The sequence below is a fragment of the Bubalus kerabau genome, chromosome 2 (genome assembly GCF_029407905.1).
Source record: "Bubalus kerabau isolate K-KA32 ecotype Philippines breed swamp buffalo chromosome 2, PCC_UOA_SB_1v2, whole genome shotgun sequence".
NCBI classification, from domain to species: Eukaryota; Metazoa; Chordata; class Mammalia; order Artiodactyla; family Bovidae; genus Bubalus; species Bubalus kerabau.
The window spans coordinates 151,872,940-151,898,574 of record NC_073625.1 but is presented as its reverse complement, the minus strand read 5'-3'; the positions used below and the strand labels follow the sequence as shown (position 1 = coordinate 151,898,574).

The window sequence follows — 25,635 nt, the reverse complement described above, 5'->3', positions numbered from 1 at the left end:
AACTGGTAGAACCCTGGGGGGATCCCTATAAATAGCCTGGGTAGCACCTGAAACTCAGTGTTCTCCAAGGGCGAGGACAAGTGAGTTTTGGGTAAAGCAGGAACCTCCAAGTCCCTGGTTTAGAGTCTTCTCGGAGTCTTGAAGGTAATACAAGATGAATCCCCACTCGTGTACCATACCCCAAAGTTGTTTTTCTAAGGTAGTCTGAAATAACTTCGCACAGAAATAATTAGTTTGACAAAATTTGAACCTTGTCAGGAGCTTCCAGAAGACCAAAACTTCTTGGGAGCTCTGTGTTTCTGAGACATTGTTTGAGAATTACATGCTATCTTGAGAATTGCTGAGGTCTTTTAGATAATATTCATCACAATTTTTCTTGCTTCATTTTATTACTTTCTTTATGCTTGCTCTCCAATCATAATTTTTTTGTTTCTGCGGGCCATATGTATTAAAAACAAAACAAAAGAAAATGGAAAAAATAAACTCTAGGAATTGATTGCCTTAATGAGACTGGGCTGGTCTTAGGAGAGCCTGAAGGACTTCTGTTAAGTTCCACTATTGATTTTATCAAAACAGGTTTTTAATTGTAATTTAAGTTTTGGTTGGATGAAAATTCAAATTACAATAGATGTTTTGAGAAAGTTATTAAATCAAATATAGAAATTCCTCTGAGAAGTAATGCTCCCTAGCCTTCTCTGTGCCAGTGGTGCCTGAAAAATGTGCCCCCTTCTTTTAAGCACTGAACAAAAGCAGTCATTGTTTGGAAGAACCAAGATGAAAGGTATGTGAATAAGAAAAAGGATTTTTTTCTTCTCACACTAATTAATTCACACATTGCCCTGAACTGAAATGCAGTCTTTTGTGGTCAGAATTAATTTTCTCTTGGGTGGGAAAAGCAATGCTACTGTTTTATTTTAAGACCAAAAAAATGATTCCTCCATTTGGCCAAGAAAGTTCAAAACAATTAGAGTGGATGTCTAAATGAGTAAGAAGTTAATTCTTTGTCTTGGGAAAATAACATATGCTAAAGTGAGGAGAAATAAATGGCTGATGTTACTTCAGAGAAGTTAAGTACAACTGTCTTTCAATAAGGCATCTTCTAGAATGCCTAATCTGAGATTAGGGTTTGGTAAGAAGCAAGATGCACCTGGGCTATCCAGAACCCTATTAAACCTCACTTGGCTCACTTCCTCATATTTAGAAGATGTTCACTCTCTTAGCAGGGAATGCTTGAATAAAAGTGAAAAAAATTATTTCAACTCTTTTACTCTTAGAAATAAAATAAGGAATTGCTAATTTCATTACTCTCAGTTCTGTTTCTCTTAATACGGACCAGGTAACTCTAGATGCCCAGGGAAAATTTAAATCTCTAACCCATAAACTTCAAGAATTGCTTCTTAAACATAGGGTTAGAAGCATTTGATGGTATTGCATCAAGATGGCAATCAAATTTTAATATCTGATACTCCCATTTTAAATTATAACTTATCTTGAAATTGAAGTGAAAACTTTTACTTAAAAAGTGATGAATGAGAAAATAAATTCCTCCTGAATTGTTTATTCTTTCTTTACAATTAAAAGGATTGAATGAGACAATTTGAAAAATTGTGGTAATAATTTCTACATAGGCTATGTAAAAAAATAAATATTCAAATAATCGAAAGCAGTTTGTTTCATTTTATATACACAATCTATAAAATCTATAATACATATAACTATGCAAACTAGTGTGTATACACATATATAGCAAAATATATAGTTTGCTGGGGTTACCATCACAAAGTATCACAAACCAAAGGGCTTAAAACAATGGAAACCTTTTGTCTCATAGCTTCAGAGCCTGGAAGCCTGAGATGAAGGTACTGGCAGGTTTGCTTCCTTCTGAGGACAATGAGGGGGGAAATCTGTTTGGGGCACCTCCCCCAGTTTCTGGTACTTTGGCAGTCTGGTGTTCACTGGCTTGTGGAAGCATCATTCCTTCTCTGCTTTCATCTTTACATGGTGCTGTGTGTGTGTGTGTGTGTGTGTGTGTGTGTGTGTGTGTGTGTGTGTCTAGGTCTAAATTTGTCCTTTTCTTACAAGGACACCTGTCCTCTTGGATTAGGCCCAACTGAATGACCTCATTCTGACTTCCTGGGCAAAAGACAGGCTCAGAAACCATGGCTAGAAATCTCTGGGTGAGGGGAGGATGGTAAGCTCCAGGGAGAGCAGTTTGCCCCGGCAGACTTCTGCTGAAGGTGGCCCAAATTGCAGAAGAGGTTAACTGTAAGTGAAGGTTGGAATTTTGACCATTACACAGGACTAATACATTTTTTAGTACTGATATGGGAACAGCATTTTGTAACTAAATGTAACCAGAGGACTTAAGAACTGATCTAAGATTGACTGGAAAATTTAGAGATAGGCCAAGACCTTACCAAAAAGTACAGTAAAGTATGAGTCCAAATACAGAGTTTAAAGGTAGAGTGAGGGAGGATAAATTTTTTTTTTTTTGGTGAATCCTATAGAATTTCATTTTCCACTTCATATTTATATCTTAATTGTTTTTTTTTAATTTAATTTTATTTTTAAACTTTACATAATTGTATTAGTTTTGCCAAATATCAAAATGAATCAGCCACAGGTATACATGTGTTCCCCATCCTGAACCCTCCTCTCTCCTCCCTCCCCACACCATCCCTCTGGGTCGTCCCAGTGCACCAGCCCCAAGCATCCAGTATCGTGCATCGAACCTGGACTGGCAACTCGTTTCATACATGATATTTTACATGTTTCAATGCCATTCTCCCAAATCTTCCCACCCTCTCCCTCTCTCTCAGAGTCCATAAGACTGTTCTATACATCTGTCTCTTTTGCTGTCTCGTACACAGGGTTATTGTTACCATCTTTCTAAATTCCATATATATGCGTTAGTATACTGTATTGGTGTTTTTCTTTCTGGCTTACTTCACTCTGTATAATAGGCTCCAGTTTCATCCACCTCATTAGAACTGATTCAAATGTATTCTTTTTAATGGCTGAGTAATACTCCATTGTGTATATGTACCACAGCTTTCTTATCCATTCATCTGCTGATGGACATCCTGGTTGCTTCCATGTCCTGGCTATTATAAACAGTGCTGTGATGAACATTGGGGTACACGTGTCTCTTTCCCTTCTGGTTTCCTCAGTGTGTATGCCCAGCAGTGGGATTGCTGGATCATAAGGCAGGTCTATTTCCAGTTTTTTAAGGACTCTTCACACTGTTCTCCATAGTGGCTGTACTAGTTTGCATTCCCACCAACAGTGCAAGAGGGTTCCCTTTTCACCACACCCTCTCCAGCATTTATTACTTGTAGACTTTTGGATCGCAGCCATTCTGACTGGTGTGAAATGGTACCTCATAGTGGTTTTGATTTGCATTTCTCTGATAATGAGTGATGTTGAGCATCTTTTCATGTGTTTGTTAGCCATCTGTATGTCTTCTTTGGAGAAATGTCTATTTAGTTCTTTGGCCCATTTTTTGATTGGGTCATTTATTTTTCTGGAGTTGAGCTGTAGGAGTTGCTTGTATATTCTGGAGATTAGTTGTTTGTCAGTTGCTTCATTTGCGATTATCTTCTCCCATTCTGAAGGCTGTCTTTTCACCTTGCTAATAGTTTCCTTTGATGTGCAGAAGCTTTTAAGGTTAATTAGGTCCCATTTGTTTATTTTGGCTTTTATTTCCAATATTCTGGGAGGTGGGTCATAGAGGATCCTGCTGTGATGTATGTCAGAGAGTGTTTTGCCCATGTTCTCCTCTAGGAGTTTTATAGTTTCTGATCTTACGTTGAGATCTTTAATCCATTTTGAGTTTATTTTTGTGTATGGTGTTAGAAAGTGTTCTAGTTTCATTCTTTTACAAGTGGTTGACCAGATTTCCCAGCACCACTTGTTAAAGAGATTGTCTTTAATCCATTGTATATTCTTGCCTCCTTTGTCAAAGATAAGGTGTCCATATGTGCGTGGATTAATCTCTGGGCTTTCTATTTTGTTCCATTGATCTATATTTCTGTCTTTGTGCCAGTACCATACTGTCTTGATAACTGTGGCTTTGTAGTAGAGCCTGAAGTCAGGTAGGTTGATTCCTCTAGTTCCATTCTTCTTTCTCAAGATAGCTTTGGCTATTCGAGGTTTTTTGTAAAACCATTCTTTACTGAATACTAAGACATATACTGTTTCAGGCTCAATGCTAAACCTTTAAGAATCATTTTTTAAACTCTCATTAAAAACCTGTGGATGTTATTATTACCTTAATTTTATCTAGATAATTGCATCAGGAAGGTTAAAGAACTTGACAAAATTGCTCAATTTTGTCTGGTTCAATTTTTTCCTCCAAGTCAAATACTATGTATATTCATTTTTCATACCTTCTTGTTCTCCCAACCCCACCCCAGATGAAGAAAATAACTCAGTTCTTTTCCTATACTGAATAATCAACAGATACTGAAGTGTAATTTTCTAGAATCAGGGTTAGAAGCTTAAAATAGTGATGTAAATTTGTGATAATAGTTGTTGCTTAGTATTACTATAAGAAGATAAAACAATTGTTTACATATCATTTAAACAGCAGATCCAACCTTCCTTTTAGTTTTCAGATGTGTCAGTTTTTCCAAACTATGAAATTGTCAAGACCAGACTTTTATATTTACCAGTGCACTGGTCACATAAAACATACTTAGTGATTAAAATATCCTGGAATAGAAAAACAAATTCAACAGAATTTTTCTAAAGAAAAACTTGTGTGTTTGTTTGACAAAATAAGCTCCATCTTTCAAGAGAAAGCAGAAGGAGTGAAAAGGGGAAAAACTTGCTGTTTTAAAATTCCAAAAATATGGTTACTTTTATATTACCTTTTATTCTGAGCTGGAGATTTGAATCGAGAAATTGGGATTGTGAAGAGTCAGTTGAGGAAATATTAACATTTATAATTTAGGCTGGAATTGACTACCAGACTTCATTGATATTCCAGTGGTTGAGTGACTCCATTTGTCCATAGTAATTCAATGCAACCATGTATAAACTCATAGATGCTGTGTATACAATACTGAGAATGGAAAAGACAGCTTTTCCTATTGACCATGCAAAATGGCTGTGATGTTTAAACAGTGTATGTAATCATCTTTAAATGATAAAGCAGTACAGTTGCTGTTATTTGAGATTTATTTGTTGATGTACATGGGTAGTCCTATGTGTCTGGTTTAATTTTGCTGAATACTCAGTACAAAGAATCTGTTTAAATGTGTATTCTTACTGGAAAGACAAGATTTACTGTCAAAGGTCTCCTGGGACCCTGTGAGTGAGCACACTTTGGTAATATAGAGGAGCAATTCCAGTCTCCATGTCTGAGTTCTTCCTCCTGCTGTGGAGGTGTCTCATTACTAATGCTCTGAAAAGCACAAACTCAGGATTAAGGATCCTGTGCCTTCTTCCCTGGGGCTTCCCTCTGCTTGATAGTCAGAGATAGTGCTAACAGCCCATATCATCTATGTATGAATTCTTTCCCCAGTGCTACCTCTGTGTTCTGCCTTTTCTTAACTCCTTCAATTATGAGCAGAGATTGTTGACCACCTGCCAGGTTTGGCTTCCCTGTAACTTTCCTGCTTGGTTTTTGTGCTCTTCTGAAGTGTTCTGAGATTGTATGTCTGACATTGTTCTTGACTGCTCTCCAGCCTGGGTCCTCTTGATTACACTGAACTAGGAACTGGGCATCTTAGTTTGTGGTCTTCTAGAAGTAAGCTCTGAAAGAAGGATTTGGGTGCAAGTCGTTTGCTGGGAGATGATCTCAGAGAACTTTGGTAAAGAAAGCAAGTCATTGAAAGTGATTGATCAAGCAATTGATCATGGTGGGCAAGTGGAGCCCTAGCCTGCAGGGGAGCTCTGGAAACAGTATAGAACATTCATTTGAGTACCTCATTTGTGGGTAACTCATCAGTGTTTCTGGTCTGTTCAGTGTTGGGCAGAGTATACAAGTGTCCAGAAAAAGCCCTCAGGCAAAGTGCTTGCACTTGGGTGGAAGGAGGGTTTTCCCAGAAATGGTAACAGCCAGTGGGTATCAGTAGGGCACCAGCAGCATTTTTTTGTGGGGATACACATTTTCTAGTGGTGGTGGTTTTTCAGCTACTAAGTTGTGTCCAACTCTTTGCAACCCCACGGACTGCAGCACACCAGGCTTCCTTGCCCTTCACCATCTCCTGGAATTTGCTCAAACTGAGGTCGATTGAGTCGGTGATGCCATCCCCATCCTCTGTTGTTCCCTTCTCCTCCTCCCTTCAATCTTTCCCAGCATCAGGGTCCTTTCCAATGAGTCAGTTCTTCACATCAGGTGGCCAAAGTATTGGAGCTTCAGCATCAGTCCTTCCAATGAATATAGAATGTTGATTTCTAGTGGTTAGGGTTTAGCAAAATATATTTTTGCCCTTCAAGGCTATTCTTCCCATGAAATTTCTGGTATGCAGAGGCTTCATAGAGGAGATGGATTATCCTGCAGCAGGATAACTGTGCCTTATGAAAAGGAGGGAATTGCTTCCCAGGATATGAAGCTAGGTGGTGGTGGTTAATCACTAAGTCATATCTAATGCTTTGCAAATCCATGGACTGCAGAATTCCAGGCTTCCCTGTCCTCCACTGTCTGGAGTTTGCTTAAATTCATAAAAATTGTTCAAATCCGGTGTGGATGAAGCTAGGAAGAACTGTAAAGGCTGGACTAGAGTCTCTGAACAAGGCTCAGGTGCAAAGGACAGTGAGGCTCCTGAAATAAAACTGCTGATAGTAAAATTAGCTTGCGGCCCATTCTAGTGTGATGTCTTTGGACTCCAAACAAAAGCTCTGTAGTGAATGAGGCTTTGGCAGAAAAGGTGGCTATTGTGGAAAGCCCCCTTAGACTCTGTCACTGTGGCATGGACTTGAGCTTTGAGGTGAATGTCTGGGCCTAATGGTGTCAACTCTAGAGAGCCTAAGCCTGAAAGGGGTTGATCATCCCCAAGGAACAATGTTGATAGAGTGAACTGGACAAGCAAAAACATAGTTGCAGGTTGCTCTATGGTGTGATGCTAGGTGTCAGTGGAATGACGGGGATCCTGTGCTCTTCTCTATTGCTCACTTCCTACCGTCTTCTAGACTGCTCTAATCTCTTTCTATTCCCTTGAATAACTCAGGAGGAGTGAGAAACATCACATTAAAGACACTAGACTTAGGGCTATTTAGTGTATTGAGTAATGAACTAGAAGAGGACAATGAAATATAGCCATAATTGAACGTGGAGTTTGTGAAGCAGGCTGTGATGGTTAAAGGAGGAAGATAATTGAGTTTTAATTCAGTGAATTTGACTATTTTGTCAGGCTTGTGGTAAAATGAAATGAGTGTGATAGTGTGTTGTAATCCTGTGATGGTGTTTTATGTGAGACATAAAGGCTTTCCTATGACCTTCTTGCATGTGCCAACAGTCTGCAGGCATAATTAATTATAATGTGGACTTTAACATTTTGATGTGGGGTGGAGGGTTTTATGAAGTACAAGGAAAATACTCAGAGTATCCTTTATGCTAGTTCCATTTAATAGTTTTGAGAAGAGTTTTAACATCTGATTCCATAAAAATTTTCAGGTTGAACCATCAGTAACTGTAATATTCCTGACAACTCTGCATGCAATAGCCCATTTCATTTTCTGTAAGGAGACAGGCACCTCCAACTTGATTTCCTTGTTTTATTCCCCATAGTGTCAGGTTTATAAAAACACAGACTTTTCATCTTGTCTTAGATGACATCCTGGCTCTACAAGCCTTTGTAAGATGCTAGTTTTAACTTAATTTGTGCTGGTAAAAATCATATTTCTGTGTTTTAGAGAAGTACAGAATAGAGCTGAACTTGATTGTTAGCTAGAAGCATGTCTAAAGTCTTGATCAGTTTTATTTATATTCTGTGTGTTATTCTAGACATTTTTCTGTGACATTTATTATTCAGGTCAACTTTATCCAGATGTAATTTATTCATTGTAAACTATCCATTGAAATTGTACAATTTGGTAGGTTTTGACAGTTGTATACTATAAAACTATGCCACAACAAAGAGACAGACAATTTCCATCACCCTAAAATTTTCTTGTGGCCCTTTGTGGTCCTCTCCTCAAGCCCTGTCCCCCCTCACCCCCGCCCCAGCCCTAGGCAAACACTGACTTGCTTTTTATTTTTGTAGATTAGTTGGCATTTTCTAGAATTTTATGGAATCATACACTATACACTTGCTTGTGTCTGACCTTTTTCACTCATCTATGACTTTTAAGTAAAAAAAGAAAATAAAACTTTAATTGTTAAGGCCTGTAAGTAAGCATTGACAGATTCAGCTGAGAGCAACAATAGAAAATCTATTAATAGCTGCTCAAGTGTGTACTACTGATTGGAAGGATAATCATAAGCTTAAATGAGAGGTATCTTATGTATAGTATTCATGATATGGAAATATTAAGTGAGCTTATGGTTTCTCTACAAGATAAAACGTTCTGCCAAAAACTTGAAATTTCAAATACTTACAGATATTCAATTTTGCTTTTATTTCCTGCTAGAAATTAAATGACTTCCATGAAGGGACAGTTTAATTATGTTTCTTGCTGACAAGAATGCTAGGTCAGAGTATGTGGATCAGGGATTTTATCTCTTGTTCTCTGTTATACATAGTTATTTCTACCAGCTGTCTAATTGGTATATTGAATTGGTTTATATTAACTGCAACCTTGATGCCAGTGGCATGGCTACCATTTTGGTTAAAAATTTAGATACCTTGGACATGTATACACTATCTATATGTAAAATTGATAGCTAATGGGAAGCTGCTAGAGGGGTAGGAAGGGAGCGGGGAGGGAGGCTGTATATATAATTATGGCTGATTTGTTTTGTTGTATAACAGAAATCACAACATTGTAAAGCAATTATTCTCCAATTTAAAAAAATTTACATGTTTATTGGAGAATTGACAATGCCTGGGATTTTTCCAGTGACTTAACAGCAAAGATGGCCTAAAGTGCCCTTTTAAATGCTTATTTTAGTCAAGTTAACAAATACTTAAATTATTCAAAAAGTGTACCTATACATACAATTATAACATGATTATTTCAGATCTAGTAAACAGTTATAGGAGCCCTGGCTGCGAGGGCACAGGAGGGCCTAGAGGAGCTATCCCACATTCAAGGTCAGGAAGGGCGGTGGTGAGGAGATACACCTCGTCCAAGGTAAGGAGCAGTGGCTGCGCTTTGCTGGAGCAGCTGTGAAGAGATACCCCACGCCCAAGGTAAGAGAAACACAAGTAAGATGGTAGGTATTGCAAAAGGGCATCAGAGGGCAGACACACTGAGACCATACTCACAGAAAACTAGTCAATCTAATCACACTAGGACCACAGCCTTGTCTAACTCAATGAAACTAAGCCATGCCCATGGGACAACCCAAGATGGGAGGGTCATGGTGGAGAGATCTGACAGAATGTGGTCCACTGGAGAAGGGAATGGCAAACCACTTCAGTATTCTTGCCTTGAGAACCCCATGAACAGTATGAAAAGGCAAAATGATAGGATGCTGAAAGAGGAACTCTCCAGGTCAGTAGGTGCCCAATATGCTACTGGAGATCAGTGGAGAAATAACTGCAGAAAGAATGAAGGGATGGAGCCAAAGCAAAAAGAATACCCAGCTGTGGATGTGACTGGTGATAGAAGCAAGGTCCAATGCTATAAAGAGCAATATTGCATAGGAACCTGGAATGTCAGGTCCATGAATCAAGGCAAATTGGAAGGGGTCAAACAAGAGATGGCAAGAGTGAATGTTGACATTCTAGGAATCAGCGAACTAAAATGGACTGGAATGGGTGAATTTAACTCAGATGACCATTATATCTACTACTGTGGGCAGGAATCCCTCAGAAAAAATGGAGTGGCCATCATGGTCAACAAAAGAGTCTGAAATGCAGTACTTGGATGCAATCTCAAAAATGACAGAATGATCTCTGTTCGTTTCCAAGGCAAAACATTCAATATCACAGTAATCCAAGTCTATGCCCCAACCAGTAATGCTGAAGAAGCTGAAGTTGAATGGTTCTATGAAGACCTACAAGACCTTTTAGAACTAATACCCAAAAAAGATGTCCTTTTCATCATAGGGGACTGGAATGCAAAAGTAGGAAGTCAAGAAACACCTGGAGTAACAGGAAAATTTGGCCTTGGAATATGGAATGAAGCAGGGCAAAGACTAATAGAGTTTTGCCAAGAAAAAACACTGGTCATAGCAAATACCCTCTTCCAACAACACAAGAGAAGACTCTACACATGGACATCATCAGATGGTCAACACCGAAATCAGATTGATTATATTCTTTGCAGCCAAAGATGGAGAAGCTCTATACAGTCAGCAAAAACAAGACCAGGAGCTGACTGTGGCTCAGACCATGAACTCCTTATTGCCAAATTCAGACTGAAATTGAAGAAAGTAGGGAAAACCACTAGACCATTCAGGTATGACCTAAATCAAATCCCTTATGATTATACAGTGGAAGTGAGGAATAGATTTAAGGGCCTAGATCTGATAGAGTGCCTGATGAACTATGGACTGAGGTTTGCGACATTGTACAGGAGACAGGGATCAAGACCATCCCCATGGAAAAGAAATGCAAAAAAGCAAAATGGCTGCCTGGGGAGGCCTTAAAAATAGCTGTGAAAAGAAGATAAGTGAAAAGCAAAGGAGAAAAGGAAAGATATAAGCATCTGAATGCAGAGTTCCAAAGAATAGCAAGAAGAGATAAGAAAGCCGCCTTCAGCGATCAATGCAAAGAAATAGAGGAAAGCAACAGAATGGGAAAGACTAGAGATCTCTTCAAGAAAATAAGAGATAACAAGGGAACATTTCATGCAAAGATGGGCTCGATAAAGGACAGAAATGGTATGGACCTAAGAGAAGCAGAAGATATTAAGAAGAGGTGGCAAGAATACTCAGAAGAACTACAAAAATGATCTTCACGACCCAGATAATCACAATGGTGTGATCACCGACCTAGAGCCAGACATCCTGGAATGTGAAGTCAAGTGGGCCTTAGAAAGCATCACTACGAACAAAGCTAGTGGAGGTGATGGAATTCCAGTGGAACTATTTCAAATCCTGAAAGATGATGCTGTGAAAGTGCTGCACTCAATATGCCAGCCAATTTGGGAAAACTCAGCAGTGGCCACAGAACTGGAAAAGGTCAGTTTTCACTCCAATCCCAAAGAAAGGCAATGCCAAAGAATGCTCAAACTACCGCACAATTGCACTCATCTCACACGCTAGTAAAGTAATGCTCAAAATTCTCCAAGTCAGGCTTCAGCAATATGTGAACCGTGAACTTCCTGATGTTCAAGCTGGTTTTAGAAAAGGCAGAGGAACCAGAGATCAAATTGCCAACATCTGCTGGATCATGGAAAAAGCAAGAGAGTTCCAGAAAAACATCTATTCCTGCTTTATTGACTATGCCAAAGCCTTTGACTGTGTGGATCACAACAAACTGTGGAAAATTCTGAAAGAGATGGGAATACCAGACCACCTGATCTGCCTCTTGAGAAATCTGTATGCAGGTCAGGAAGCAACAGTTAGAACTGGACATGGAACAACAGACTGGTTCCAAATAGGAAAAGGAGTACGTCAAGGCTGTATACTGTCACCCTGCTTATTTAACTTCTATGCAGAGTACATCATGAGAAACGCTGGACTGGAAGAAGCACAAGCTGGAATCAAGATTGCTGGGAGAAATATCAATAACCTCAGATATGCAGATGACACCACCCTTATGGCAGAAAGTGAAAGGAAATAAAAAGCCTGTTGATAAAAGTGAAAGAGGAGAGTGAAAAAGTTGGCTTAAAGCTCAACATTCAGAAAATGAAGATCATGGCATCTGGTCCCATCACTTCTTGGGAAATAGATGGGGAAACAGTGGAAACAGTGTCAGACTTTATTTTGGGGGCCTCCAAAATCACTGCAGATGGTGACTGCAGCCATGAAATTAAAAGACGCTTACACCTTGGAAGAAAAGTTATGACCAACCTGGATAGCATATTCAAAAGCAGAGACATCACTTTGCCAACAAAGGTTCATCTAGTCAAGGCTATGGTTTTTCCTGTGGTCATGTATGGATGTGAGAGTTGGACTGTGAAGAAGGCTGAGTGCCGAAGAATTGATGCTTTTGAACTGTGGTGTTGGAGAAGACTCTTAAGAGTCCCTTGGACTGCAGGGAGATCCAACCAGTCCATTTTGAAGGAGATCAGCCCTGGGATTTCTTTGGAAGGAATGATGCTAAAAGCTGGAACTCCAGTACTTTGGCCACCTCATGCGAAGAGTTGACTCATTGGAAAAGACTCTGATGCTGGGACGGATTAGGGGCAGGAGGAGAAGGGGATGACAGAGGATGAGATGGCTGATGGCATCACTGACTCGATGGACGTGAGTCTGGGTGAACTCCAGGAGTTGGTGATGGACAGGGAGGCCTGGTGTGCTGTGATTCATGAGGTTGCAAAGAGTCGGACACGACTGAGCAACTGAACTGAACTGAACTGAACCGGTTACAGATACTTAACTCATGTGATTGTTAAACTCTATAATTTATGTACCATAAGGGGCCTCACTTTACAGATGAGGAAAATGAGGCTGAAAGTCTAATGCCTCCAGTGTCAAACAACTGGTAAGTGGCTGATGCAGAAGTCAAACCCAGAAGTCTGATTCCAGGGTCCTGCTCTTAGCCAGATTGGTTTTTCCTGTTCATTGGCAGATCCTTTCTAGTTTACACTGTATATGCTCAGCCTTGGCCTCTGCATATTAGGTTCCAACTCTTGGTCCTTTTTGGCTTTATTTCTCTCTACCTTTTGGCATTATTGGCTCTCCTACCAACTCAGAATTTTTGTATCTATATAGGCAGGAATAAGGAAGGGGTGGTAGGGTGGGTGGGTGGTAGGAGTAAGGTGGTGAGTGGTGCCTTAGCACCTCAGGTATGTGATTTGGTGTTCAGTAGTTTGCCAATCTTTGTTTCGGTTTTAGCTTACATATTTATTTCAGACAAGATTCAGAGAGTTCATAAGACCTTTCCAGGCATCACCTCATTTTTTGATGAGTTCACTTTTCCATGTGCAGAATCCATGAGAATGTCACCTTGTTAGACTTGGCATTGGCCAAGCCTTTGCTAATGAGTCTAATTTTGGGCTCCTAACTGTAGAGAGTGAGGAGGGGTGGTGTATAGAGAGTCTAAAAGAATAATGAGAGTGATTAATGGGTTTGAGGCTGGGAACTTCTGAAGAAAGGATGCAGGAAATTTACCAATGTGTACAGAACAGACACAAAGACCTTTCTAGGTTATTTCACAAAGGTTAGCCATGTCCACTAAGGTCAAAACAAGAGATTTCATAGCTGAGGCATTCAGATGAAAAGTCAGAAAAGGTAGAGACTGTAAAGCTCTAATATAGTTTCTGATGAGTTAGCTGCTTTTTGTGCCACTGTAATGGGTAGTCCTATAAGATTGCCTGTTAACTGTTGTTAAGGCAGTGTTCTGTAAAGGCTGCTGTTTATAGAAACGTTCCTCTTCTGTCACTGAAATTTTCAAAGAATCGGGTAGTATCTGCCCAGTCCACATATCTTTATTTATTTATTTATTTTTTAATTTAATTTTATTTTTAAACTTTACATAATTGTATTAGTTTTTCCAAATATCAAAATGAATCCGCCACAGGTATACCTGTGTTCCCCATCCTGAACCCTCCTCCCTCCTCCCTCCCCATACCATCCCTCTGGGTCGTCCCAGTGCACCAGCCCCAAGCATCCAGTATCGTGCATCGAACCTGGACTGGCAACTCGTTTCATACATGATATTTTACATGTTTCAATGCCATTCTCCCAAATCTTCCCACCCTCTCCCTCTCCCACAGAGTCCATAAGACTGTTCTATACATCTGTCTCTTTTGCTGTCTCGTACACAGGGTTACTGTTACCATCTTTCTAAATTCCATATATATGCGTTAGTATACTGTATTGGTGTTTTTCTTTCTGGCTTACTTTAAAAAACAACATTGGGAGGAATTTAACTCTGGAGTTTATACAAAGGTTGTGTTGAGATTGATTGAATGTATACTCTGTAATAAGAACTATACAGGCTGCACCAGGCATATTTGGTATACGCTTGATGAAGACAGTAGTTGCCAAAACCAATTTCCAGGGTTTCCTCACTCTGAGACGAGCAATGATAACCCTTCCATACAGGGTCCCTGTGGAAGACCACAGTTGTCCCACCTGTGCTCTGGGGACCTAGCAAGCATCTCTTCAGTGTGTCCCATATAAGCTCATCTTATGCTAATCTGTACACAGTTACCACATTGTCAAGATAAAAATCACAAACGGTTCTCAGTGTCTGCTTATATACTTGATCAAAGCTCCATCTTTGACAACTGAGTTCTTGTTAACTTATTTCTTTGGCTGGTTCTTCTTTTCTATTAATACCAGATCTTATTCAAATCTCTGCCTCTATTTTTGTTAAACTTCAGAACTGTTTGACAAATTTTCTGGTTCTGAGGTTGTTCATTTTTTGGAGTTGACTTTCTTATGCCCACTTTGTGATAACCATCAGTCCCTGGGATGTCAGAGTCCCTGTCCTACTGGGGACATGCTACTCATTTTATCCAAAAAGAGCTGAGATTTGTGGCTTGTATTCCCAAACAAAATGTGTATAGATAAATGGATACAATCATAAAATTGGATATATCTAAAAAATTATATTTCACTCCAGAGATGCTGATATTCCTGTGCTACTGCTCTTTCCTCATTCCCTTTTTAGTCTCTAATGATGTACCTGATGAACTGTACTTCTTCCCCTCACTTTCCTCTAACTTTGTTGTGTTTTTATCTCAGTGAATGGAATCATATTCTATTTGGTAATTTTAACCAGAAGCCAGAGAAATATTCTAATCTATTACCTATGGATACCTATCCCAGAATAGACCTTGAATGAATCCATTTTTCTCCACATCTCTTATCTGAAACACTACCATGCCTCACTTAGACCATGGCAGCTCCCTACTAAACTTGTAGTTCCTCGTGCCATTGTATGCTTCTATGCAGAACTATGCCAGGTTATTTTTTCTGAAATGTAAATCTAATGATTTCATACTCTGCTTAAAACCATTCAGTGGCACTGCACTTTGGATACATTATTTATTTATTTTTTTTTAACATGGCCAATCTGATCTTGTCACTGTCTGTGTATCTTCTCTTTCCTTGATGCTATCACATTACCCTCACTGGCCTTCTTTTGGCTCTTCAGCTATTCCAACTTTTCTTCTGCCTCAGTGCCCTTGCCTCAAAATGTTTACTCTCCTTCTCTTCATTCAGTTCAGTTGCTCAGTAGTGTCCAACTCTTTGCAACCCCATGGACTGCAGCACACCTGGCTTCCCTGTCCATCACCAACTCCCAGAGCCTACCCTAATTCATGTCCATTTCATCGGTGATGCCATCCAACCATCTCATCCTCTGGCATCCCCTTCTCCTCCTACCTTCAGTCTTTCCCAGCATCAGGGTCTTTTCAAATGAGTCAGTTCTTCACATTAGATGGCCAAAATATTAGAGTTTCAGCTTCAGCATCAGTCCTTCCAATGAATATTCAGGACTGATTTCCTTTAGGATTGATTGATTTTATCTCCTTGAAGTTCAAGGGACTCGCATGAGTCTTCTCCAACACCACAGTTCAAAAGCATCAATTCTTCTGTGCTCAGCTTTCTTTATAGTCCAATTCTCACATCCATACATGACTACTGGAAAAACCATAGCCTTGACTAGATGGACCTTTGTTAACAAAGTAATGTCTCTGCTTTTTAATATGCTGTCTAGGTTGGTCATAGCTTTTCTTCCAAGGAGCAAGCACCTTTCAACTTCATGGCTGCAGTCACCATCTGCAGTGATTTTAGGGCCCAAGAAAATAAAGTCTCTCACTGTTTCCATTGTTTGCCCATCTATTTGCCGTGAAGTGATGGGACCAGATGCCATGATCTTCGTTTTCTGAATGTTGAGCTTTAAGCCAACTTTTTCCACTCTCCTCTTTCACTTTCATCAAGAGGCTCTTTAGTTCCTCTTCACTTTCTGCCATAAGGGTGGTGTCATCTGCATATCTGAGGTTATTGATATTTCTCCCGGCAATCTTGATTCCTACTTGTGCTTCATCCAGCCCGGAATTTCCTATGATGTACTCTGCATATAAGTTAAATAAGCAGGGTGACAATATACAGGCTTGATTTACTTGTTTCCTGATTTAGAACCAGTCTGTTGTTCCATTTCCAGTTCTAACTGTTGCTTCTTGACCTGCATACAGATTTCTCAGGAAGTAGGTCAGGTAGTCTGGTATTTTATTTAACTGTTAGCCAGTCTTTCAGGTTAGAGCTTAAATTCTATTGCTCCTCCAGTCTAAATCAGATCCCTTCTTAGTATCTTTCGTCATGCTCTTGATGGCATAAGCTGTATGTCTTGCGTTAATATCCATTTTCCTCACTGGATTTTAAGTTCCTGAAGTCTGGCATTATGTACTTTTTCCCTCCTCTGTTACCTTGGTTCCTAGTTCAGTAGGTGTTTCATAAGTATTTGTTATATCAGTGATTAAAATCCTTTCTAAGAAACTTTCATAGTTACTAAAAGTGTTGCTGCTACTGCTACTAAGTCACTTCAGTCGTGTCTGACTCTGTGAGACCCCATAGATGGCAGCCCACCAGGCTCCACCGTCCCTGGGATTCTCCAGGCAAGAACACTGGAGTGGGTTGCCAGTGTATTACATACCTATTTGGAGGAAATTTCAAGTATAAATGTGTAGCTTACATCTAATAGGAGCTGTAGACAAATCTTTACTACAGTTTAATTAGGGATAGTCCTAGGGATATGATTCATTTTGAATCCTACCTTTCGGTTGGTTATATTTATAATCTGTATTTAAAACCTTTTAGGAGTGCTTGTACGTATTTTGAGTTTGATTCTTCATTTTTCTTTAAAAAGTGCCACCTGTCATTTCTTAGGTTGTCCATGCCTAACACAGATCAGATATAGTGACTTTTGCATCCTGGACAACTCATTTTAAATAGAACTGTTGTACACATATTAAGGCATCTAGTCCTAATGAAGTAAAGTTGGAGTTTATTTTCTCCTGGCTTCTTCAAGCCCCATCTTATTAAAGAACCATAAAGCCAGCCACTAGCTGTGCTCAGTTCTGGTTGCTACTTTATCATTTCATGCTTGAGATTAGCTAATGACTTTCTTGAGTTTTGCCTCTTAAATAATTGGCAGTTGCAACAGGAGAGATGTCGTTCTCCTTTCACTTGTCCAACTAAAAAAAAATGGGACTGACCTACAAGGTGCTGAAAATGGCTTTTATGCTCCTGCGACAGTTTTCTGTCTAATTGGAGAGCTTTCTTCTACAAAGAAGAGACCCTTTAAACTAACAAAAGCCCCTTGCTCTCTGGACATCTCTTACACACCTCTCCCTGCCTCCTAACAACCTCTCTCCCCCTGCCTAGTCAGAAGAAAGATTTTTGCACAATAATTGTTAATTAAGATACTGTCCCTAGAAGCTGTCAGCTGCTTTGCTTTAGAATTGCAGAAATCTCTTGAGAAAAACAACTGTATATAACCCAAACAATTAATGTTATTTACATAGTCATAATAATCCACTAAGAAGTATTGTTATCTTCTTAGAGTCATTTGAGAGAGAAGTCAGGGTAGATAAGTGGGATTTAACCCTGGTACACAGAACAAGAAAGATGAATAGATGCCTTTTAAAAGTTCCTTTCAGGCTTTTGAGTCTATGATAAATCATGTCTTCTTGCTTTTTGCACAAAGAGAACAATGGTTACAATGACAGTCACTGTTTTTTGAGCGAACACTGTGTACCAGATTCTGAACCCAATATTTTTATAATCATAATCCAATTAATCTTTTAAATCAGTCTAGAAGGTAGACATTTGTTTCCATATTTTACGGGTGAGAAAACTGAAGTGTAGAGAAGCTGAGAATATGTTGTCACCTTATTGTTCCCAGATTTACTTTGTGATTGGTATAACTTGATTGCCAGAAGACCTCAAGTATTTTAAGTAGACCGCCCCAAATGTACCTGATAAACGGTAGGAATTTGAGTTTGTAAAAAATCAAAGAAACACCTATCATATTTTTGCTCTAAAATTATGAGCTGGAGAAAGTAATGGTGTATGACTCATGGCTACTGACTTCCATAGGCAGCCTTTGCCCCATGATGAGTGTTGTATTACAATGGGTGGCTTCTATTTCTTTGCTTGAACATTTTGAAACCGAACAGATTTCAAGTCCTACAACTCTAAGAATCTAAGACAGTTGAAGATATTGAAATTTACATCTTGAGATTAGAGTGAATCTTATATACTGGCCCTCATAGGCATAAAGCTCTATGAAATCTTTGATCATTTCATGAGTGGCAAAATGATACTTGCTTTTAAATTTCTGCTGGCTGTTTCCAATCACAAGTCACTTCTTGAGTAATGCCTCATGCAGTTTCATAACCGTGTGAGGATGCCAGTTAGAGCAACAATATTGCCCTGCCAGATGATCATCAGTGTCAGGAGATGAGGCAGACTCCTATTGCTTGATCAAGATGTTTAAAATCCCATTCTGCACAAACAGAAATGCTTGGAAGGATATAATGAGAGGTAATAGTAATTTTTACATTGCCTGTCAACCCTAAGCCCATTTCTATCTATCACGGAAATGATAGAACTCTCTCTTCTTGGGCTTTTCTTATTTGCATAACAGCATCAATACCTTTCAGTCCCCTCCCCCGCTCCAGTTTCCCACTAAAACAGAACCTTGATTTGCAGTGTCGTAATGCATTCTGGCATAGACAATTCACTCCTTGAAAAATGTATAAGTCAGCTACCAATTAAGCACAGAAATCAGTAATAAATAGAATACCAAATAAAATATTTGTATATTGACTCCAACAACTTACCTGGTCGCAAACTATCTCTCTATGTTCTTGCGTGGAACCCTGGAAGCGATTTTCTGGTCATATTCTCTACCATTTGGTTTTAATTGGTTAATCCCTATACTTAGAGAATTCCCACCCAACACGTATGAGTATAGAAAGCAGCTGCCTTCATGCTAGATGGTTCAGTATATCAATTAAAAGTGATGTATGGCTATTTGCTAAAGTTACACTTATTTTAAAAAATATGTCTGTGTGAACTGAAATCTACAGAGGATAAAATGAACTCACTTAGAGGGAAGTCATGTCATCAAGGGGCTGTTGGCTGGACTCCCAGACAGGTCCCCACAAGGTGGTCTTTCCCTCAGTGGAGTTGCTGCAGTTAAGTAGGATACTGACAGCCTTAAAGACTTAGAAGTGCAGTCTTGTCAGTGTCATGAAGTACTCAGGTTTAGGATGCTGTTTTCTGCTAACAAAACTCAAGAGACTGTTACAAAAGCAGAATGTCAATCCTTTAGTTAATGAGAAATATGACTTTCAGTTTGAACTGTCCTTACTTTGATCCAAGGCCAAAGCCTTCACTTATGCATGAATCCTGTTCCTTCTCACTGACTTTTTAACTGCTTAACCCCTGCAGTTTTCCTGCTTTTTCCTCTATCAACAAATTTCTCTTCATCATTCTGTCATTATTGAGCATGCTAACATATCTCCCATCTTAACAAAAACCCTACTAATATCTCATTTTCCTCCAGTTACCATCCGATTTCTCTTTCTTTTCTTAGCAAAACTCCTCAAAGTTAAGTGACATGCATATTTCATACATTTATCTCCCTACCTCCTGTTTGCTCGTTAGCTGACTTCAGATAGAACCACTTCTTCACCATTCCACTAGAACAATGTAGAATAGAAAAGCATGAAAAGAAGACCTAACATTGTTAAAGGCATGACTTCTTCCCTAAAGTTGTTGTTGTTTAGTTGCTAAGTCATGTCTGACTCTTCTTGAAACCCCGTGGACTGTAGCCCAACAGGCTCCTCTGTTGATGGGGTTTCCCAGGCAAGAATACTAGAATGGGTTGCCATTTCCTTCCTGACCCAGGGATCCAACCTGCATCTCCTGTATTGGCAGGTGGTTCTTTACCACTGTGCCAGCAGAGAAGACCCTTCCCAAAAGTACCTGTACTTATTAAACAAAAATCAATTTTCAAATTGTTTTTGGAGGAAAAAATGTTCATTAGTTTTTCAGTAAACAGTCTGGTTGAAATATAGAGAAGTTCAGTCAAAATCTTTTCCTAGGCTCCTTCTGTTTGTTTAATGCTACTTGCAGAGATTCAGCTTGCTAGCCTATAAGTTGGGAAACTGATGTGCAGTACAGATACTTTTACCATTTCTGTGGCCCATGATGCATACAGGTCTTTAAGATCCAATGGCATGAGATGATGCCCACATGTTGGTTTTGTTCACTCACTTTAGAGTCTGCTGCATCTCCATCTTAGATAAAGTTTCTCCTATAGAATGCTGCAGTAATAAAATCTTGGCACAGTGACTGATGTATAAAACCCAAGCTGCTTAGCACAAGGCCTTAGAAGATCTGGCCTCAGATCTCTGAGGCCTGGTCCTACCACCTCTTGCTCAATTTGTGAAAAGTGGTTTTTCTTTTCCAGGAACACATCCAGCTTTTTCTCCCTTACAGTCTTAATACTTCTTAATACTTCCTGACTAGATTGGAATACTTTTCTCCTTATCTTTCAGGTTTCTGCTGAAAAGAAATTCTCTGAGAGGATATCTTTGGCTACTCTATATAAGGTAACATTTCATTTCCCTATTTTGTTGATTTTCTATGAACACAGATTATCTGAGTGACTGAATAATGGCCAGGAACTTGTGAATGTTCCTTTAAATGGGAAAAGGAATTTTGACATGGGAACATTATCTCGGATTATCTGAGCAGGTTCAATGTAATCTCAAGGGTCCTCATAAGTGGGAGGCAGGAGGATCAGTCAGAAAAAGGAGAGGTGACGATGGAAGCAAAAGTGGGAGGGAGTGATGCATTTTACATATGGAGAAAGGGGCACAGACCAAGGAATGCAGGTGGTCTTCTGAAGCTAGAAAAGGCATTCTGTCATAGATCCTTGGGGAGAAATCTGACTTAATTTTAGCCAAGATTCATTTTGGGCTTCTGAATTCCAGAAATGTAAGATAAGTTTGAATTGTTTGTAGCAACCAAGTTTGTTGGAACAGCAATAGTAAACTAATACATCATCTGAATTTTATGCTTGCTTATTTACATGCTCATTTATTTCCATCTTCCTAGTTAGTATGCAGACAACATAAGGGGAGGAATGTCTCTCTTGTTACTTGCATCAGTGTGTGTCCAGTGGTTAAAATAGTACTTGGCACAGAATATGTTCTAAATCACTCTTGGCTAAATGATTAGGTGGGATTACTTATGTTCATTGACTCAGACAGTATATATCAGTCAGGGTTAAGAGGGAGAAGCAGACACACACAGACACATAAGACTTAGATATTTTGAAATTCTGGAATTTACTGAGTCTCTGTACTGCTCATTGTCTTCTCAACTGATCTGATCTTGGAGCTTAAAGTCCCCAAAGCAGTTGTGAAGGGCAGATAGATACAAACTGGGAGAGAATAAGAGCAAGTTGGGATATACAAGCTAGAGTCAGTGAGGACTGATTGAAGTGTCACTTCTTGTGACTTTTGACTTTGGTGAAATGAATGTCTTGCAGAAATTCAGGAGCTTGTTGTCTTGTGAAACCTATATACCTGGCCCAGGACTTAGTTATACTGAATGAGATGCAGGGGGAGTTGGGGGAGTTGCAGGCCTGGCTGCAGTCTCATGCCAGCAACATGAGTCAGAAGATGAGTAATATGTATGAGTAGCAAAATTCTGTTCCAAATCTACTCTCCAAATTCCCCATGAGAATCTATGTGGTGGCCTGTCTACTTTAACTGGAGACATACAGATGTACAATTAAAGATAACTTCCCAGGTGGCGCCAGTGGTAAAGAACCTGCCTGCCAATAAGGGAGACACAGATTCCATCTCTCCATCAGGAAGATCTGGGGAAGAAACTGGCAACCCACTCCAGTATTGCCTGGAGAATCCCATGGATGGAGGAGCCTGGCAGGCTATAGTCCAAAGAGTCGGACATGACTGAAGTGACTTAGCACAAGTATAACTCATAATCAGGATATTTAATGGTATCAAGTTTTGATTGTCATAGTTTTGGTGATCTTCATAGTGGACACACATGCCTACACACACATAAACATGCATCTTTTAGGCATTCTAGAGAGTTCTTGAAATAGCATTTGGATGGTCAATGAAAAACATGCCTCTTAAAAATTGCTTCCAAAATAGACATTTTACACTTTTTTCAACTTTCACATTCTTTCTTAAGATAATATCTTCAGCGTGTATCCAATCTGGTCTTAATGTTTTGGGATCTATTTTTGTCTTAAGAGGTTTTGTTGTTTTGAGCAGATTTGTTACATTGATTTACAAAACTTCTTTGCTAAGCTCTTGACATTTGAGGAATAGTTAATATCCATTACCAGAAATAAAATATTTCATTTTCAGTGAAGAAGCAGAAATGAAATTGAGGGCATGGGGAAGACCTAGTACTTTTCCCACTCAGGTTGCCCCGTGACTCACTGAGTTCTCTTGGGTACCAGGACACATCTCAGACGTTTCTCCCCCTTTCCTCTCTGTTCATTCTGTTTTTCACTCCAGTCTTTGAGCATTTGTTGAGTAGAATTAGAATAATCAATGTGTGTGTGTTCATTCATGTCTGACTCTTTGCAACCCCATGGACTCTAGCCCACCAGACTCTCCTGTCTGTGGGATTTACCAGGCAAGAACACTGGAGTGGGTTGCTGTTTACTTCTCCAGAGGATCTTCCCCACTCAGGGATCAAACCCGGTCTTCTTATTGGCAGGTGGATTCTTTACCACTGAACCACTTGGGAAGCTGTAGAATAATCAATAGAGCCTCTGAATTGAAAGAAGGCCAGATTTGAAATTTAAGAGATGTAGAAGATAAGAGAAGGTGGAGAACGAAGAACATGAAGCAAAATTTGGAGTTGAGAGGGAGTTTTAGACAGTTAGCAGAGAAAGGTATTGGTGGTAGCTACAGAGCCAGTGAGATACTGAGTGAAAGAGTGTACTATGTCCACAAGTCCACAGTGTAGAAGGGAGTGAGTGGAATGAATGGAGAAGGCAGCATCAACATATATTCACTATTGTGTGTAAAATGGATAGTTGCTGAGAAGCTGCTATATAACACAGGGAACCCAGTCTGGTGCTCTGTGATGACCTAGAGGAGTGGGACTGGGGGGAGGGAGGGAGGATCAAGATAGAGGGGATATATGTATATTTATGACTGATTTGTATTGTTGTATTGCAGAAACCAACACAACTTTGCAAAAATTTAAAAGCAAAAACTGGTAGAACAACAAAAAATTTACTGTGGCTTGAGTAGATACTTTACTGTTGTTTTGAGTGACTCAAGAAAGGTAAGTATTTTCCATTTTTTCCTCTGTCCACTGTTTTAAAATGTGACCAATACCTTGTGGGAAGAGTGGGGGCAAAGAAGAGTCACTTTTGTTTCCCTCATGAAGCCTTTTATCCAGTAAATAGAAAATCTAAAACTGGAAGGAATACGATGAAAGAAGAGGATGGTTTATGGTGAACCTACAACTTGGGGGCCTAGCGTAGATCAGGGGGCTGAAGAATACTTCTCAGAGAAAGCAACATTTATGTAGAAACTTGTCAGATGGCATTTGTGGGAATGAAGGACATGATTCATGTAAAGTGTTTAGCACAGTGTATGACAAATGGGTATTAGCAATATTATAATTATTTTAAATCATGTAGTGTTCTTGTATCTTCTTTAAAACTAGATGGTAAAAGCATTCATGGCAGAGCAGATTTTTCTGTTCATTTTAAATCCCTATAAATTTCCAGCTCTCCTCCTCGTAGTGATGTATAGTTAAGAGAACTCGAGTCTGCTGCTGCTGCTAAGTTGCTTCAGTCGTGTTCAACTCTGTGCGACCCCATGGACAGCAGCCGACCAGGCTCCGCCGTTTCTGGGATTCTCCAGGCAAGAACACTGGAATGAGTTACCATTTCCTTCTCCAATGCATGAAAGTGAAAAGTGAAAGTAAAGTCGCTCAGTCATGTCTGACTCTTCTCCACCCCCCAGACTGTGGCCTACCAGGCTCCTCCATCCATGAGATTTTCCAGGCAAGAACACTGGAGTGTGTTGCCATTACCTTCTGTAGACAAGGATTAAAATCACAAACTATGAGTTGTGTAAGTCTAGGGAACATATTTAACTGGGCTATAGTTTTCTTACTTGTAAAGTGAGAATGATACTGCTTCAAGGAATTTCTGTGATGATTAAAAATGAACATGTCTAGTACAACATGTGAGTGAAGTCTCTGTCATGTCCAACTCTTTGCGACCCCATGGACTGTAGGCTGCTGGGTTCCTCCATCCATGGGATTTTCCAAGCAAGAATACTGGAATGGGTTGCCATTTCCTTCTCCAGAAGATCTTCCCAATTCAGGGATTGAACCCGGGTCTCCTGCATTGCAGGCAGATTCCTTATTGGCTGAGCCACCAGGGAAGTCCATAGAAGTACAACATAGATGCACAGTAAAATTTTTAATAATATTAAGTAATATTTCCTTATATCAAGGGAGAAAATTGGTAGCATTTTTAGTTGTATATTAATCATTTGAAATTTATGATAATTTGATTGTAGGTGAGAGAAATTTGTGTCATCTATAGATGAATCTGATTAAGAAATAAAGAAATAATGTTCATATAATGTTTATCTTAAAAGATGACAGCTTTTAGAAAAACTTCTATCCAGAATCCCAAAAAATATAAGAAGGAAAAACAAAAGTCACCCATAGTCCCCTTCTCCACTTAGTCCCTCTTTATAGAAGAATGTTTGTGAAAAGTGAAGTTGTTACTTAGTCGTGTCTGACTCTTTGTGACTCCATGGACTATAGCCCACCAGGCTCCTCTGTCCATGGGATTCTCCAGGCAAGAATGCTGGAGTGGGTTGCCATTTCCTTCTCGGGGGATGTTCCTGACCCAGGGATCCAAGCTGTGTCTCCTACATTGCAGGCAGATTCTTTACCACCTGAGAAAGCCCAGAAGAATGTTTAGAGTATCCAAAAAGTATTTATACATGATGAGCTATTAACTCTAATTAATTATCTATTAATTGAAGAAGTGCCTTAAAAATCTATACTCAAAAACACTGTAATATTAATAGTTCATTCCTTTGTGGTTAAAAGAAAATTCACTGAATCATTTAACAAATATCTACAGATACATTTTCTATATATTTTGGAATAGTTTTTTTACTTATTAGTAAGGTTATAATTCTTATGTAAAGGTTTTATAGTTAGATGACAGATATGCTATTTGTTTTAATGTTCCTTATTGTTGTACAGATTGGTATCTTAAAAGAAAGTACATGTCCTGTGAAAGGAAGGGTTAAAAACCATCTGCTAGAGAGGCATGCTCCTGGCTCTCTGGGAAAGGTATTACTTTGGATGATGATTTTTATCTATAATTACCTTTCCTTTTTGTTCTCAGAGAGCCT

General features: G+C 39.3%; 1 long non-coding RNA gene across 1 annotated transcript; it reads left to right on the top strand.

Annotated features, from left to right (window-relative positions):
* On the top strand, positions 1–24,438 carry LOC129643934 (uncharacterized). The gene is made up of 4 exons (XR_008710608.1): positions 1–144; positions 20,743–20,796; positions 23,419–23,527; positions 23,979–24,438. It is a non-coding gene; the product is annotated as an uncharacterized LOC129643934 (long non-coding RNA).
* Positions 24,439–25,635: the final 1,197 nt, after the last annotated feature.